This window comes from Saimiri boliviensis, chromosome 2 (genome assembly GCF_048565385.1).
Source record: "Saimiri boliviensis isolate mSaiBol1 chromosome 2, mSaiBol1.pri, whole genome shotgun sequence".
Classification (NCBI taxonomy): Eukaryota; Metazoa; Chordata; class Mammalia; order Primates; family Cebidae; genus Saimiri; species Saimiri boliviensis.
In genome coordinates this window covers 201,301,178-201,319,709 of record NC_133450.1, presented here as the reverse complement: position 1 = coordinate 201,319,709, position 18,532 = coordinate 201,301,178, and the positions used below count along the sequence as shown (strand labels likewise).

At 39.8% G+C, this 18,532-nt stretch overlaps 1 long non-coding RNA gene across 1 annotated transcript in view; it reads left to right on the top strand.

The window, feature by feature from the left end:
- LOC141582885 (uncharacterized) overlaps positions 1-18,532 on the top strand; it is a 508,101-nt gene that overhangs the window by 156,563 nt on the left and 333,006 nt on the right. The window contains exon 2 of the long non-coding RNA XR_012515793.1: positions 7,545-7,798. This is a non-coding gene — a long non-coding RNA (uncharacterized LOC141582885). The remainder of the gene's footprint in view (positions 1-7,544; positions 7,799-18,532) is intronic.

Here is an 18,532-nt window from a genome sequence, read left to right as displayed (position 1 = left end):
GCTCAAGTACTCTTTCCACCACTCCATATTATCTTTGCATTTAATCTCTGCTATTTCATCTACAACATAGGGTTCATCATAATGACTAACTTCTCTGAAGTCAGGTTATGCTGGCAAGCCTCCATTATATTTCCCATTAGCTAAAACTGCTGGTATTCAAGCCCTGTGTAGTCTTCTCCTACACTGAATAGGCCTGACCTGTGTAAACCAATAGGATATTCTGGACATGATGGTGTGTAACTTTCAAAGCCAGAGACACCTGCTCTGGATGTCAGCCTGCATGTGTTGCAAGGAGCTGAGGATGTGTGGCAAGGAACTGAGGTATCCAGCCAATAGACATGTGAGTGAGCCATCTGCGAGGTGGACCCTCCAGCTCCAGTCAAGCTTCCTAGGACTGCAGCATGGATGGTGTCCTGACTGCAACTTTCTGAGCCAGAACCACCCAGCTAAGACACTCCTGAACACCTGAGCCACAGAAACTGTGAAGCATAATAATAAATATTTATTGTTTTAACTCGTTAAGTTTTGGGGTAATTGATTATGCATCAATAGATAACTAGAGGTTAGAAAGAAATAGCCTTTTGAAGTTTTTTTCAACCCTTAGATCTGAGATTTTATGAGAAAATTATGATCTTCCCATCTCAGACAGGGGTCTATCCTACAACTGTATAAAAGGGCTGTTCAGTGGCTTATCTGATGGATTTTATTCCATTGATTATAATTAATTTATCAGATTATCCCCATTTAGATAGAGAAGTATTTAAAGACGTAAAAAGACAGTCTTCCTAGATTTCTTCTTGTTACTCATGCGCTATCCTGTGGATACCAAAACCTGTGGATTATATCTCTAGAGTTCTCCACTCTGTCTCTCCCCTCCCCTGTCCCACAGCCAGAGACACCATTCAGGCTATTGTCATGTCATCACCTGCTAAATGAACTATACCAATGATCTTCAAAGTCTTCCCCTCTATTTACCTTCCCAAATCCAGACCCAGCAATATCACTGCCCTGTTTAAAAAGAGCCTCTCTCCATTATCCTTAAGCTCCTCAGCCAGTGGCAGAAAGTCGTCTACACCCTGGCTCCTGTTGGCTTTATCCAGCTCTTCCTTGGCTGGTTCTAGATTCCAGCCTCTGGGTATTATTACCTAGATCACTCTGGCTCCCACACACTCCCCACCCTTGCTCATACCATTCCCTCTCCCTGGACTGTCCCTCCCCTCCAATGACTACAGTGCTCTTCACTCTTACCTATTTGGTTGGACCCTTCTCATCTTCAAGACCCAACCCCTGGAGAAATCCCCTTTGATGCCCCATGAGTCATTTACTACTTCTCTTGGGCCTCCAGGCACTTGATGTCCCTTTCTATTAAAGCACCTAACACACTAGGTTGGAATGCTTTATTCAGTAGTCTGCCTCCTCACTCCAGGCTGGAAATTCCTAAAGGACAGTCATTGTATTTTATTTTTGATCTCAGTGTTCCCAGCATTCAGTTTGGGGCCTGGTATGGAATAGATACTCAGTACATTTCTTCAGAATGGAAAGCTAAATGAGAAGATTTAAAATGCTTTCATTTTCCCTGGGAACCAATTGTACTCTAAATCATTTAGGGTTCATGTGCACAGTTGTGTTGTCTTTTTAATAGTTGGTTTACCTGTTTTATTTCCTGAAGCCTTTTGAACATTTTACATGTTAGCCTTCATCTGGGAAAGCTATAAAAACTCCAAGTCATGAGGAGTTGCTTAGAACAAGGCTGGACAGGTGTGGGTAACTGCTTGAGGCCCAGTTTGATGGTGATGGTTCTGGACTGGGCACTAGACTGGCCAAGTGGGTGAGGCAGGAGCTGGTTGGTTCTCAAGCATGCCTTTGCTGGCCAGCAGAGTGATATATGGAAGGGATAAGGCAACAATGGAAAGAGGACATGGGAACAGCTGGTGCCTAGAGACACAGAGGTCCACTGGCGGATAGAAATTCGAAAGCAGGTGATGTCTGGAAATACAGCTGGACAGGGAGATCTATCTGAAGGCAGCAAATTTGGCCAAATCATCTAACTTCTCCATGCCTCATTTTCTCTATCTGTAAAGAGAAGAAAGCAATAGTAGCTACTTGATAAAATTGTTGAGAGGATTAAATGTATAGATGCATGTGAAATTTTTGAAATAGGGCCCACTACAAAGTAAGCCCTCAGTGTTTATTAGGTTTTCATATCAGTATTACTATGGTTTTAGTAATGCAAGGTGCAAGGACTCAAATCCATGGGGGCTGAGTCAAGAGGTCTGAAGGGCTGGAAGAAAGTCGAAGCTTATCTCAGGATACAACTCTAGCACATGAAGCAAGACAGAGGTCTGATACTGGATTTGGGACATGGAGTCAAGATTGGGTCTGGGGAATATGACAGAAAGGCAGTCCAAAGAAAAAAGCAAAGCAAAACAACCAAAAAAAACACAAGTCAAAAGATCTTTAATTGCAGGCTGCTAATGTCTCAGGCTCTATACATTCTCCCTAAAAAAATTAGGAAAAACATGAAATTGTTTGTATAGATCAAAAGTGGTGGGATATTGGCAATTTCTTATCATTTAACCTCAAATATCACACAGTGTGGCCCAATATTTTAGAGTCTGATCTCTGAGGACCCCATTACTAGCAGGGTGGCTTTGGACAAATTACTTACATTGTATGCTTCAGTTTCCTCATTTGTAAAAATGGAGAACATATTACTTCATTAGTTAATTGTAAGGATTAAACTAATTCACATGAGCAATTTTGAAAATTTAACCTGTTAAAAATGTGAACTGTTTAGAAAAAAACTGGTTTAGAATGTGCCTCTTGCATAGTAAGCACTCAATAATGCTAACTATTGTTGTTGTTATTCTAGACCCCAGATAAACCATGCTCAGTACATGGTAGGCATTCAATGAATATGCACCAAGTGAATGAATGAATGAATGAATGAATGAATGAATGAATCAGTGTAAAGAGCTGTACACAGAACTTGGCTCATTTTATACCCTGAATAAGTATTAGCTACTACTACAATTATGCTTTGTCTTTAACTCTTCCAATAGTCTTTTGGGATAACTATTGCTCTCCTTGTTTTATTAGGTGAGACAAGTTATAAAATGGTGAAGAAACTTTCCACAAATATACAGTTAGAAACAGCTAGAGCAAGCATTTACAACTGTGTTTGTTTAACTCCAACATCACAATAGGTTTAAAAGTCTCTTGGTCTGTTCAGGTGGCTATAACAGAGTAGACTGGCTGTCTTGTAAACAACAGGAATTTATGTGTCATGTCTCATCATTCTGGAGCCTGAGAAATCCAAGGTCTGGACCCTTCCATGGGCAAAGGCCCACTTTTTGGTTCACAGATGGTATTTTCTCACCCTGACCGCACATGGTGGAAGGGCCTAATGAGCTCCCTTGGACCTATTAGGAAACTAATCCCATTCAGAAGGTATTAGTTGTCTCCCAAAAGGCTCCACCTCTTAATACCATCTGCTTGGGTGTTAGTATTTCATTCAACATATGAATTTTGGGCAGCCACAAACATTCAGATCATAGCAAAGTCAGAGCTTGGAAAGGACAAAGAATATTTGATGTTTCCCATTTTTGAGCAGGATCTGCTTAAATCTTCCTTGCCTCACATCTGGATGGGTCTCGAGTTATTTTGTGAGGCTGAGCCTGTGGTCACGTGGCCCAGCTGCATGTATAGGAGGTTAGACTAAGGCTATAGTCCTAAAGCCTTACATTACAGTTAAGTGTACCATTTACTTTTTAGATTTAACTCTCAAGAATTATTTTGCGGCCAGGCGCGGTGGCTCACGCCTGTAATCCCAGCACTTTGGGAGGCCGAGGCGGGTGGATCACAAGGTCGAGAGATCGAAACCATCCTGGTCAACATGGTGAAACCCCGTCTCTACTAAAAATAAAAAAATTAGCCGGGCATGGTGGCGCGTGCCTGTAATCCCAGCTACTCAGGAGGCTGAGGCAGGAGAATTGCCTGAACCCAGGAGGCGGAGGTTGCAGTGAGCCGAGATCGCGCCATTGCACTCCAGCCTGGGTAACAAGAGCAAAACTCTGTCTCAAAAAAAAAAAAAAAAAAAAAAAAAAAAAAAAAAAAAAAATTATTTTGCTGAAAAGATTATTGTAACAGAAATAAAGAGAGAGGGGTCATGATGAGAGAGTTGATTCTGGAAGTCCTGAGCTGCGGCTGAGAGAGGTTGAGTGGTGAACATATGCTTAACACTAGCCAGCTCCTGGGTGTAGTGCCTGGTCTTGGAGGTATGGACATGAGCCTTGGGCCAGCCTCTGCTCAGTGCTACCTCCTGGAGACCAAGATTATAAGCTGATGACTCAGGCATTATGGCTGCAGCCTCATTTCACTTAATAGGGTTCTGAGGGTGCTCCTAAGAAGGACGTTCTTTATTCTCAGCTTAATAGGATTTCCTGGATATCCCTTCGTCCCCAGAGCCAAGCAGCTACTTTTGCGGTTTGAGTTCTCCTGTGCTGAATCTGCAGAGCCTGCACAGAGCACCGAGTTTATGGTCCATCCCTGTACTTGCGCACAAACCTCAAACTCACAAGCAGTTACTTTTTGCTCACTTATAAGTAATGCTCATTTTAATCTGAACACTGAACCTGGAGCAATTTCTATAGTAGTTTCCACTCATTGGATATGTACTGTGTGCCAGGTAGAAAGCATTTAGGGACAAGAAAATTGAGGTTCAGACCGGTTTTCCGAAAATTTGCTGTGCATATGAATCACCTTGGGATCTCGTTAAGGTGAAGATTCTGATTGAGTAGGTCTGGGATAGAGTCTGAGATTCTCCCACGTGATGCTGATGCTGCTCATTCATGGGTCACACTTTGAATAGTAAGGGCTTTGCAGAATCTGCATTGTAACAAGATCCTGCAGATGAGTTATATGCACATGGAAGTTTGAGAATAATTGCTCTATATTACTGAGCCGTATTTTTGGAATGGTTATGGCATTTCTTTTTTATCAAAGTCATAATGGAAAACTACTTTCAACAAACAACAGCCTGGAGAAAAAATTGCCTAGGATTGCAAAGAATTTAGAAAATGGAATAACATGTTGAGAGATTCTTTCCCCTAGCACCAAATATGTGGCATCTTTTTCAACACCACTCTACCTGAAGTTAGTGTCAGATCCCACAAATCAAAGTCTTCGGTCCCTCAAGACTGCTCTCCTTTCAGATGCCAGATGGAAATAGTGTTCCCAGAACACTTTCGCTTCTGCCTAGTGGACTGCATATTTTGGCATTTTTAAGACACCCCCCCCCACCACCGAGGTTCAATAATTCACGTTTACAAGTAACAGAACACAGGAAAGCACTTTATTTACTATTAGTGTTTATTGTAAAGGATCGTACCCAGGAATAGCCAAACAACTATAAAACAAAAATAAAATTCTAAGGCTCCCCAAGCATCTAAATGAACCCCTCCTGTTGTCCAGGGCACTCCAAAGTTAATTTGAAAAACTGGTTTAGGCCATGATGGGAAGAGAGGGGTGGTTAGGCATGTCTCCTTATCTTCTCCCCACTTTTGGAGCTCAGGAGAAGCCAACCAGCATTTGATATCAACACAGACCTTAAGTCTGATAAGAAACATTTGCAATCTATTCTCTCTGAAACCTGCTACCTGGAGGCTTCATCCACTTGATAAGACTTTGGTCTCCACAACCACTTATCATAACCCAGACATTCCTTTCTATTGAAAATAAATCTTTTAACCAATTGCCAAGCAGAACAATTTTAAATCTATCTATAATCTGGAAGGCTCCCTGCCTTTGAATTGTCCCACTTTTCTGAACTGAACCAATGTACGTCTAACATGTATTGATTGGTGTCTCATATCTCCCTAAAAGGTATAAAACTGTGACTATGCCCTAACCGCTTTGGGTGTATGTTCTCAGAATCTCCTGAGAGCAGTGTCACGGGCCATTGGTCACTCATATTTGGCTCAGAATAAATCTCTTGAAATGTTTTATAGAGTTTGACTCTCTTCATCAACACAGCTCAGAAAGTCAGAGCTTCTATGATCTCTCCAGGTGTTCTACCCCCCCAGCACTGGAATCTCTCTCAACCCTGTTACTTAGAGTTTTTTCTTTCGTGTAGACGTGATTGGTTAAATCATTGGCAGCTGGTGATTACACTCATTCTCCAGTTCTCTCTCCCATTCCAGGAGACCGTGAGTGGTGCTGCAGTTCCAGCCCCCTAGTCCTGGCATGGTCTTTCCAGTGACCAATCGCCATCCTGATGCTATCTAGGGGTTCACCAAGAGTCATCTCATTAGCATAAACTTCAGTATGAATATGGTCTAAAGGGCTCATTTAGGAGTAACAAAAGAAGTTCCTATTAATCTTATCACTCAGGAAATTGCTAGGGTTTTAGGAGCTCTATGCTATGAACCTGGGACAAAGGCTAAATATATATTTCTCAAAATACCACATATGTAAAGACAAAATTAAGGGCACATCATAGTATTCCATTTTCCACATGTACCATTGCTTTTTAGAAAGAACTTTCCCATATTTCTCTTCTTTGCTCTCTACCAAGCCCTGTTCAATATGGGTAGAGTAGCATTAGCCCAGTGGGTGCATTAGTCATACCCATAGTTTAGATAACTTGCTAGGTAGCCATGTTTATGAATTTTTTAAAGTATACCCCAAGCAACTGAAGTTCATACACACCCCATTCATAACAATAAATGGCATTTCTTTTGAAAGGAAGAAGAGCAGAGATAAAGTAATGAAGTGTCAAGTTGATTGGAGTTTGCTGGTCAGCATTCCTCATAGGCCTGGGAGTGGATAGGAAGCAGGATAGCGAGGAGGACTTTAGGAGCCCAGAGACGTCATGCCTGAGATTGAGGAGAGGAGAACTGGCAAAGCTTACACTAAGGGCTCATCCAGAGCTGCCAATAAATGGTTTGGGTCAAAGGCCACAAAATGTTCTTACCCTTATGTAATAAATCTTTGTTCTGGGCATTCATTTTAAGAAAAAATATGTTTGCATGATACCTACAGCAGCTTTTTGAAATAACACAAAATTGGAAACAAATAAGTATTTAAATTACTAGAGGACTGACTATGTTGTGGTATTTGATGAACTATGCAGCCAGAAAAATTGTCAATTTGTACCAAAAATGCAATAAAAAATAAAAATCATATATCAACATGGAAATTGTTTACGATAGACAATTAAGTGAAATAGTAGATTATAAAAATTTATGTGTTCTATGATTGCAATTATGTAAACTAAGATAAGATGAGGGATATAGTAAAAATAAATTGTTTTGATATCCTGTTGGGATTAGAGATAATTTTTCTTCTTTAAAATTTCCTTATTGTTACTGTTTTTATAATAAAAATGTAAATAGTCTTATGAATGTAAGTTCAGTGTATCTGTAAATACAATTTCTGTGTCCTAACAGTTCATGATGAGGAGGATAAAAGGTATAAACAAATTGTATTAACCTAAAAATATCTCTATGAATAAAATTAATTTTCTGCCTCTTTTTCCTTTACAGGTGTCTCATGAAAATGACAATAAAACTTGTCAAATTCAAGTAGTGTGGAATATTTAGGAAAAAAATGGCAGATAGGAGACAGGACTAAAGTACAGCTCCCACTTGGATGGACAGAACAGTGTGTGGAGACTCACATGGTGAACTTTTGCTCTAAGAACCACCTCAGGAATATACCAGAAAAAAACAAAAGAATTCACTGACTCTTTGAAAGAAGCGGCTTGCTACTGCAAACTCCATGAGACTGCTGAAAAACTGTGAGTTTTCAAAGTATGAAAGGGGGAAAAGTCTCCCTCTGAACATGTATGACCACTGGGGAACCTGCAAATGCAGGTCATAGGAGAAAGATTTAACCATACCTAGAGTTGAAAAGGATTTAGGGAGCTGAGTGAAATATAAAAGGAGAAGAAACAGTGGGAAGAGCCCTCTAAGTACTCCCGGTCTCCAGCTTGAGCCCAGAAAAGCCGTTCCTGGCTTTATCTCACAGGGGTCCTTGGGGGAAGGCAACTAGTGAAATTCAGGAGGGGCCACAGGGTGAAGAAAGCTTCCAGTGGAATTTTGTAATAATTTTGGCTGAACACAAATTTTTCTGAGCAGAATTTCCAGTGGTGGAGGGTGGGGGCAAAAATAGAAAGCACAAATATGAGTGTAGAAGCTGCAGCCAAAGGTTTAAGTGGAGGGTTGGGGATGAGGGGTGAGGCCTGAGAGCCATGCTTGCTTTCTCAACAGGAAGACTTGTACCCTGGGGCAAAATCTCAGCCTTACTCACCAGCTGCCTAGATGTAAACTTGGTGCTGTTAGTGAGGCAGGGCGGGAGTGAGACTGGCCTTGCTGCATGGGAGCTGAGTGAGGCCTATCACTGCCAGCTTTCCCCTAGTCCCCTGGTGACCTGTATGATGCAGCAGAGGCAGCTAAAATCTCCCTGAGAACATAACTACATTGGTCTGAGAATCACTCCCGATTCCCCACAGTGGCCACAGCAAGTCCCACCCAAGGATAGTCTGACCTCAGACCCACCTAATTCTGCCCCCACCTGATGGTTTTTCTCTGCCTGCCCTTGTAGTCAAAGACAAAAGACATAAACTCTTGAGAGCTCTGTGGCCCCACCCATCACCTGAGTAACGTTGAGTACTTACCCTGGCCAATGTAGGGCAAGTGTACATCTCCCTTCTACTATTGCATCTGGTACTGTCTTCCAAGTGCTGCCTCCTGTCTGTAGGCCAACTAACTTAAGCCGTTACAACAACTTATAACACACCAACCCTGCTCCAAAAAAGAAGAAACAACAACTAATTACACCACCTACACCACCCTGGATAACCAGAGGTCCTGAGTCTGTCCTTGTGACAGTGTCTCTGTTAGCATAACCAGCGTTCAAGAAAACTACAACCAAGAACTCCTGCAGAGTTCACTTTATGCTCCTGCCACCTCCATTGGGGCAGGTGCTCGTATCCGTCGCTGAGAGAACTGAAGACAAACCACATCACAGGACTCTGCAGACATTCCTCAGTACCAGCCCAGAGCCTGCTAGTCTCATTGAGTGGTTAGACCCAGAAGAACAGTAACAATCACTGCAGTCTGGCTCTCAGGAAGCCCCATCCCTAGGGGAAGCAGAAGAGTACCACTTCAAGGGATCACCCTGTGGGACAAAAGAATCTGAACAGCAGCCCTTGAGCTCTAGATCTTTCCACTGAAACAGTCTACCCAATGAGAAGGGACTAGAAAAATAATTCTGGTGATATGACTAAACAAGGTTCTATAACACCCATAAAAGATCACACTGGCTCTCCAGCAATGGATCCAAACTAAGAAGAAATCTCTGAATTACCAGATAAAGAATTCAGAAGGTTGATTGTTAACCAACTCAGAGAGGTACCAGAGAAAGGTAAAAAACAACTTAAATAAAATAAAATAAAAAAAAAATACAAGATATGCATTAAAGTCTCCAGAGAAAGAGATATCATAAAGAAAAGACAACTATAACTTCTGAAAATGAAAGATACACTTAAAGAAATGCAAAATATGCAAGGAAGTTTTAACAATAGACTCAAATGAGTAGAAGAAAGAACTTCAGAGCTTGAAGATAAGGTTTTCAAATTAACCCTATCCAACAAAGACAAAAAAGAATTAAAAACAAAACAAAGCAAAGCCTCCACAAAGTTTGGGATTATGTTAACTACCAAACCTATGTTCCTGAGGAAGAAGAGAAAGCTAAAAGTTTGGAAAATTTCTTTGAGAGAATAATCAAGAAAAACTTCTCTGACCTTGCTAGAGATCTAGACATCTAAATACAAGAAGCTCAAAGAACACCTGGGAAATTCATCACAAAAAGATCGTCACCTGGGTACATAGTAATTAGGTTATCTAAATCAAGACAAAGTAAAGAATCTTAAGAGCTATGAAGCAAAAGCATCAAGTAACCTATAAGGGAAAACCTATCAGATTAACACCAAGTATCTCAGCAGAAACCCTAGAAGCGAGAAGGGATTAGGGTCCTATCTTTGGCCTCCTTAAACAAAATAATTAGTAGTTAAGAATTTTGTACCCAGCAAAACTAAGCTTCATAAGTCAAGGAGAGATAACATCTTTTTCAGACAAACAAATGCTGAGAGCACTCACCTACCAAGCCAACACTATAAAATGCTAAAAGGAGCTCTAAATCTTGAAATGGTTCCTCAAAATATTCACCAAAGTAGAACCTCCTTAAAGCATAAATCTCACAGAGCCTGTAAACAATAACATAATGAAACACACACACACACACACACACACACACACACACACACACACACACACGGTCTTCAGGCAACAACTAAATGAATAGAACAGTACTTCATATCTCCACATTAATATATAATATAAATAGCCTAAATGCTCCACTTAAAATATACCGCATTGCAGAATAGACAAAAATCTACTAACCAAGTATCTGCTACTTTCAGGAGACTCATCTAACACATAAAGACTCACATAAACTTAAGGTAAAGAGATGGAAAAAGATATTCCATGCAAATGGAAACCAAAAGCAGGCAGAAGTAGCTATTTTTATATCAGACAAAACAGACTTTAAAGCAACAACAGTTAAAAAGAACAAAGAAGGAGATTCTATAATGATAAAAGAATTAGTCCAACAGCAAAATAGCATAGTCCTAAATATATATGTACCTAACATTGGAGCCCCCAATTTTTTAAAATGATTACTACCAGACCTAAGAAATCAGACAGATGACAACATAATATAATAGTGGAGGACTTCAGTACTCCACTGATAGCACTAGACAGTTCACTAAAACAGAATGTCAACAAAGAAACAATGGACTTAAACTATACTAGAACAAATCGATTTAGCAGATATTTACAGAACAGTCGAAACAATAACTGCAGAATATATATTCTTTTCAGGAGCACATGGCACGTTCTCCAAGACAGACCATATAATAGGTCACAAAACGAGCCTTAATAAATTTTTAAAAACCAAAATTATATCAAGTACTCTCTCAGACAATGGTGGAATAAAATTGGAAATTAACTCCAAAAGGAACCCTCAAAACTATACAAATACATGGAAATTAAATAATCTGCTTCTGAATGATCTTTAGGTCAACAATAAAATCAAGATGAATGTTAAAACATTCTTTGAACCAAATGATTATAATGACACAATGTATCAAAACCTCTGGGATACAGCCAAAGTGGTACTAAGAGGAAAGTTCATAGTACTTGCATTGCTATAAGGAACTACCTGAGACTGGGTAACTTACGAAGAAAATACGTTTAATTGATTCACAGTTCCACAGGCTGTACAAGGAGCATGGCTGGGGAAGCCTCAGGAAACTTGTAATCATGGAAGAAGTTGAAGGGGAAGCATCTTCACTTGGCTGAGAGAGAAAGCAAAGGGGGAAGTGCTACACACTTTTAAACAACCAGGTCTCATGAGAACTCACTCGCTATAAAGAAAACAGCAAGGGAGAAGACTGCCCTTATGATCCCATCACCTTCCAACAAGCCCCTCCTCCAACACAGGATTATAATTGGATATGAGATTTGCATAGAGACACAGAGTCAAACCATATCAATGCTTATTAGCACTGCACATGCTCTAACCTTGTTGCTGCTAATATATAGGCAATTAAGGAAAAATAAAATGCTTTGCTACTCAGGTTGTTAGTTTACTCACTCAATTGATGCTGTTGGAGAACGGATCAAGTCAGTACTTCTCAAATCTCCCCATCTTACCTACCTTCCCAGGAGTATCAAGTGACACTTTTACTAAAGACACAAACACAGGCTTAGAGGAATGTACCAGTTACCCAAAGACTCCTTTCACATTCAGGAGTTGGGTCAATGCCCTAGCAACTGAGCAGAGATTCAACATATGGAATCTGTCTGCCAGGGACCTTTGGGTGTATCTCAGTAAGTTCCTCCTCAGCAATGCTCTCCCATTAGTCCATGCCCACTATTTGTTTGACTCCATTCTCAGAAGCCTCACTTTATAGTCCCTCTCTCATTACCAGTGCCAATTAGGTGCTGGGCAATGTGTTGGTCCTATAAGACCTACTAACCAAATCTCAGAAAATGAGATGATGTGGCCAAACCAACCAAAGTATTTGCATTGCTTCTCTTTTCCTCAGCAGTGAGTAACAGTGATTCCACAAATACAGAAAATCAATATTATTAAGATTTAAATCTCTGGAGATAGATTATTGATAGAAGAAAGTCATTTTAAAAGAAGACCTTAATGTTTTATTGGAAAACTTACAACACAAAAACAGCTTTTCCCTTTCAGTTGCTGCACAAGTAAAGTCATGAAACTATGTTTAAATGATAATTTAACCTCAGCATCAAAATTTAGCACTCGAAATCTCTAAACAAATAGTCAAGATGAAGTTACAGCAGTTTGTTTACCAGAGAAGGATTTGGGGTCAACTTTTGAAATAGAAGTGGATTTCATCATGGTAGACAGGCATGGCATTCTTCTAGCACTGTTCAGAGGTGTGCCAGAAGGATGGGATACCCCATTTTAGAACATGTTGTTCCCTCATCCTTCCCATCCTCCCTCCACCTCTTCCTTGATAGTTGACTGACATGCCCATTTAACTTGGAAGACCTGGCTTATCTCTGGATCTAGAGGTAGAAAAAATTTAAATAACTTTTTTAAACCTCTTCAGCTAGAAAGTGGCTGGGTCAAGACAAACCTGTATTTGACTCCAAAACCCATAATTTTATGCTCTGTGCTTTACTGCCTCTTATTTGAACTATAAATCCGCTCCCCAGGGATTTCTGTGTAGCTGTCTATTCTCTAGGAAAGGGAACGTATTCCGAGCTCCTGCTGGAGCGAGCGTCCAGGCCCACTTAAGCCAGCATAATTCATTTCTTTCTCTCGGTGGTATAGTTTGGCTGTGGCCCCATCCAAATCTCATCTTGAATTGTAGCTCCTATAATTCCCACATGTTGTGGGAGGGATCCTGTGGAAGATAATTGAATCAGCGGGGTGGTTTCCTCCATACTGTTCTCGTGGTCTTGAATAACTCTCATGAGATCTGATGGTTTTATAAGGGTTTTCCCCTTTGGCTTGCCTTTCATTGTCTCTCCTGCCTGCTGCCATGTAGGATGTGCCTTTCACCTTCTCCATGATTGTGAGGCCTCCCCAGCCATGTAGCATTGTGAGTACATTTAACCTCTTTTTCTTTATAAATTTCTCAGTCTCAGGTATGTCTTTATCAGCATTGTGAAAATGGACCAATACGCTCTCCTACTTCTAATAAAAGTAAAAATAGAAATGAAAAACAATTGGATATTGTGTCACTAAATGTAGTGTGAAAGCTCAACTAATGGCTCCCAAAGATTTTCTTAGACTTGTCAACTTGAAGTTACCCCCTTGGAAAGCACATTCAGGGAAGGGGTCACAACTCACAGTCTTTTGACACTTCTTCCTGGTCTCTTTAAGAAAGGCGGACCCAATGCCTGCCCAGACTCCTTGGTAATAAGCAAAACTTGTAGAATCACTTGATGGAGAAAGTTTGACAAGGTGCTTAAAACTGATGTCTTTCATATCCTCTAGACTTGGCTTTGAATCTGTGCTCCCCGGGTAGGTTACATTGAATCAGTTAAGTAACATTTCTGAGACTCACTTTCTTCATCTGTGAAGTGAGGGCAGCATCCTTTGGACGTTTGGCTTGAGACTAAATGAAATAATAAACTACAGGAGATACAGAGAAGTTACGGAACTTGACTAAACTGACTTAAGCCTCAAAGCCTGTAGGTGGCAGTTTCAGGATTTGATCTCAGGCAGCCTGACTCTAGATCCCTCCCCACCTCTTCTCAGCCTTGTAACCACCTTGCTATGCAATGTGGTAAAGGTTGTAATGGGTCATTGTAATAGGTTATAATGGCCCAGAGGGAGAAGACAGGAAGGACCTCTAGACCAGGGAGAAAGGGTAAAGAAGAATATTTCAGGAGTCATAACATCCAAGCTAGAAACTATGATAATTAGCCAAAGAATAAGAGGAATTTTGGTGATGGAAAAGGGGGATATTGGGTGATAAGGGTGAGGTGGCAGAGAATGTTCTAGGCAGGAGAATAGTATGTATAAAGGAGTCGAGAGAGCATGGCACATTTGGGTTGCAAATCATAGCTGGCTAATCAGTATGTTGGAAACTGCTGTGCAGATGCCTTCTGTGCCAGGGCTGTTACACTAATGAACTTCTGCTTTGTGCATACAGCCTCCTGAGCACCATGCATGACTTGTGGCTTGCTATAGTGGCCTTGTGTGCTCCTGTAATTCCAACTCAATTACAAACTTCCTGAGTACAGGACCCAGACTTTGGGCTTAGTTCTATCTCCAGAACAGAGAACATGTCAAGAACTCCAAACATACTGGGCAATACCTACTGTCATAAATTTATCTGTGAATGATTTATAATAGTAAAGCTACCCTTTCATCAGCAGAAAATGCCAATTAATATGTTCTCCAAGTACCTACAGATATGAAATGGTGACCAGAATTTGTTTTTATCCACGGGGAACACAAATGCCACATGATTTGTGTGCAAATTGCCCTCTGTGTACAATCGGTACCAGCATAGACTCATGAAGCAGATAGCTGACAGGCAGTGCCCAGAATCAAATGGCAAATTCAGAGAAAAGAACTTGCTTTCCCTGGGATGAGCAGGATTGCTATTCTGGGCCTGAGTAAATAAGACTGTGTAAATAAAACTGTCATGAACCTCATTGTGCAAGCCATCAGGGAAATGGCTGTTGTCTTTCCTCATTAGAATGAAATCCCTGGGAGTGGCCTGATGTGACCATGTTCCTGTTCATATTCAAGACTGTAACCTACAGTTTTTATAGTTTTTTTTTAAGAGAAAATATATGAGTTAATTATTTGGCTCCATTAAAGAGGTATCCATTTTCTCATTGCAACTTTTAAGATAATAGAAAGTTATTGTATTTCTTTTCTTCATTATGAAAGATCATAACAAAATGAATGAATGACAGCAGGCCCATAGGGCATTGAGCCAGCCCAAAATCAAGCCACAAACATCAAGCTTTAAGGCCTTCTGGGGTGACCTACTCATTGCTTATACTTACTGAAAGTTTGGTTTTGTGGCAAATATGCATAAAGGATGCCATGACTTTAAAAGACTATTATTTTTGGAGATGTTCTTTAAATGCCCTTCTTAGCCCTTGAATAGAGGGTGGTTGTAATTTTGTGGTGCTGTTAGTAATCATTTGCATGGCTTGTTTTTTTAAAAAAAGTTTTATTTGGAATAATGTCAGACTTATAGAGAAAAGTTACAAAAATAGAGCAAAGAACACCCTTATACTCTAGATCCAGTTTCATCTAGTGTTAACATTTTGCTCTATTTGTTTTCTATTTTTTTAATAAAATTGAGAGTGTGTTGCATGCCATATTTATTTACCCCTAAATGTTTCAGTGTCAAATTCCTAGGTATAGTTATCAAATAAGTGTAATAGTGGCAACTGTACTTTTATCCAATTTATGGTCTATATTCCAATTATCAGTTAACTAAATAATGTCATTATAACACTTCCTCCTTTAGCATAGTCTCACCTAGCTATATATTTAGTTGTAATACTGGTTAAGTTTCTATCTCAGTCCATTCAGGCTGCTCTAGCAGAATACCATAGGCTGGGAGGCTTATAAATTACAGAAACTTATTTCTCACAGTTCTGAAGGCTGTAAAGTCCAAGATCAAGGTGCCAGCAGATTTGGTATTTGGAGAAGGTTTGTCTCCTGGTTTGTAGCTGGTGCCTTCTTCTTGACTCCTCACGTGTTAGAAGGGGTAAGGGATCTTTTTTTAACTTTTAAGTTTAGGGGTCAAAGGGTAGGTTTGTTACATAGGTAAATTTGTATCATGAGGGTTTGTTGTACAGATTATCTCATCACTGATACGGTTTGGCTGTGTTCCCACACAAATCTCATATTGAATTTTAGCTCCCATATGTCTTGGGAGGGACCTGGTGGGATGTAATTGAATCATGGAGGTGGGTGTTTCCTTTGCTGTTTTTGTGATAGTAAATATCACAGATTCTTTGGAACAAAAGTAATCTAAAGAATCTCCCTGTCCAAGACAGAATACCTGCATGAGCTGTGTGCCACCAACCTGGAGTTTGAGTTATGAGCTCAGCATTGTCGTTAACTCCTTGGGCCATTCCACGCTAGTCATCCTTCTGGGCTTCAGTTTCCTCATTTATAAAGAAAGGGATTGAATTAGATAATCTTTAATAGTCCTCTGGGTTAAACCATTCACAATTTTTAATGAATCCATAACAAATGAATAAAACATGTCCTTTAAACACATGTCCTTGTGCTTAAAGGCAATTAAGAGTGAGAATAGTAATATCAGTTCTCTAAGTTGCTTATATCTTTGGAGAGCTTTGTCTGAATTTGCAAGAAAAGCTGAATCATGAGTGAACTCCCATTCACAATTTCTACAAAGAGAATAAAATACCTAGGAATACAACTTACAAGGGATGTGAAGGACTTCTTCAAGGAGAACTACAAACAACTGCTTAAAAAAAATAAGAGAGGACACAAACAAATGGAAAAACATTCCATACTCATGGATAGGAAGAATCAATATTGTGAAAATGTCCATATTGTGCAAAGTAATTTATAGCTTCAGTGCTAGTGCTATCCCCATCAAGATACCATTGGCTGTCTTCACAGAATTAGAAAAACTACTTTAAATTTCATGTGGAACCAAAAAAGAGCCCACATAGCCAAGAATCCTAAGCAAAAAGAATGAAGCTGAAGGCTACCTGACTTCAAACTATACTACAGGGCTACAGTAATCCAAACAGCATGGTACTGGTACCAAAACAGAGATATAGATCAATTATACAGAACAGAGGCCTCAGAAATAACACCACACATCAACAACCATCTAATCTTTGACAAACCTGACAAAAACAAGCAATGGGGAAAGTATTCTTTATTTAATAAATGGTGTTGGGAAAACTGGCTAGCCGTATGCAGAAAACTGAAACTGAACCCATTCCTTACACCTTCTACAAAAATTATCTCAAGATGGATTAAAGACTTTAAGACCTAAAACTGTAAAAACCCTAGAAGAAAACATAGGCAATACCATTCAGGACATAGGCATGGGCAGAAACTTCATGACTGAAAGACGAAAAGCAATGGCAACAAAAGCCAAAATGGATGAATGGGATCTAATTAAACTAAAGAGCTTCTGTACAGCAAAAGAAACTACCATCAGAGTGAACATGCAACCTACAGAATGGGAGAAAATTTTTCCAACATATCCATCTGACAAAGAGCTAATATCCAGAATCTATGAACTTAAACAAATTTACAAGAAAAAACCCCATCCAAAAGTGGGCAAAGGATATGAACAGACACTTCTCAAAAGAAGACATTTATGTGGCCAATAAACATATGAAAAAAAGCTCATCATCACTCATCATTAGAGAAATGCAAATCAATACCACAATGAGATAAAATCTCATGCCAGTTAGAATGGCGATCATTAAAAAGTGAGGAAACAACAGATGCTGGAAAGGATGTGGAAAAATAGGAATGCTGTTACACTGTTGGTGGGAGCGTAAATTAGTTCAACCATTGTGGAAGACAGTGTGACAATTCCTTAAGGATCTAGAACCAGAAATACCATTTTAGCCAGCAATACCCTTTACTGGGTATGTACCCAAAGGATTATAAATTGTTCTACTATAAAGATACATGCACACATGTTTATTGCAGCACTGTCCACAATAGCAAAGACTTGGAACCAACCCAAATACCTATGAGTGATAGACTGGTTAAAGAAAATGTGGTACATAACACCATGGAATACTATGCACCCATAAAAAAGGATGAGTTCATGTCCTTTTTATGAGGGACATGGATGAAGCTGGAAACCGTCATTCTCAGCAAACACTGCATGTTCTCATTCATAAGTGGGAGTTGAACAATGAGAACACATGGTCACAGGGAGGGTAGCATCACATACCAAGGCCTTTAAGGGTTTGGGGGGCTAGGGGAGGGATAGCATTAGGAGAAATACCTAACATAGGTGATGGGTTGATAGATGCAGCAAACCACCATGGAACATGTTTACCTATGTAACAAACAGGCATGTTATGCGCATGTATCCAAGAACTTAAAGTATAATAATTAAAAAAAATGGAAATACATGAGGTATGACATTAAATTTAAAAAGCTGAAACTTTTAACTAGCAAAATTTATTATATTTTGATTAGTAAATGTGGAGATTGTGCCTTGGTCTGGGCACAAAATACCATTTATCTCAAGCAGATAAACTGACACATTAACACTGAGATTCCAAGATGCTCACGTATTTCCAAATACTGAGGATCTAAAGGTTTCTTTCTGGCTGTTAACATGATTCTTGTAATAACATGCATTTAGGGTATTTTCCAAATACCCGAAGGCACACATGACTTTAGAGAGCACATGTGTATTTCATTTCAGTAACCCACT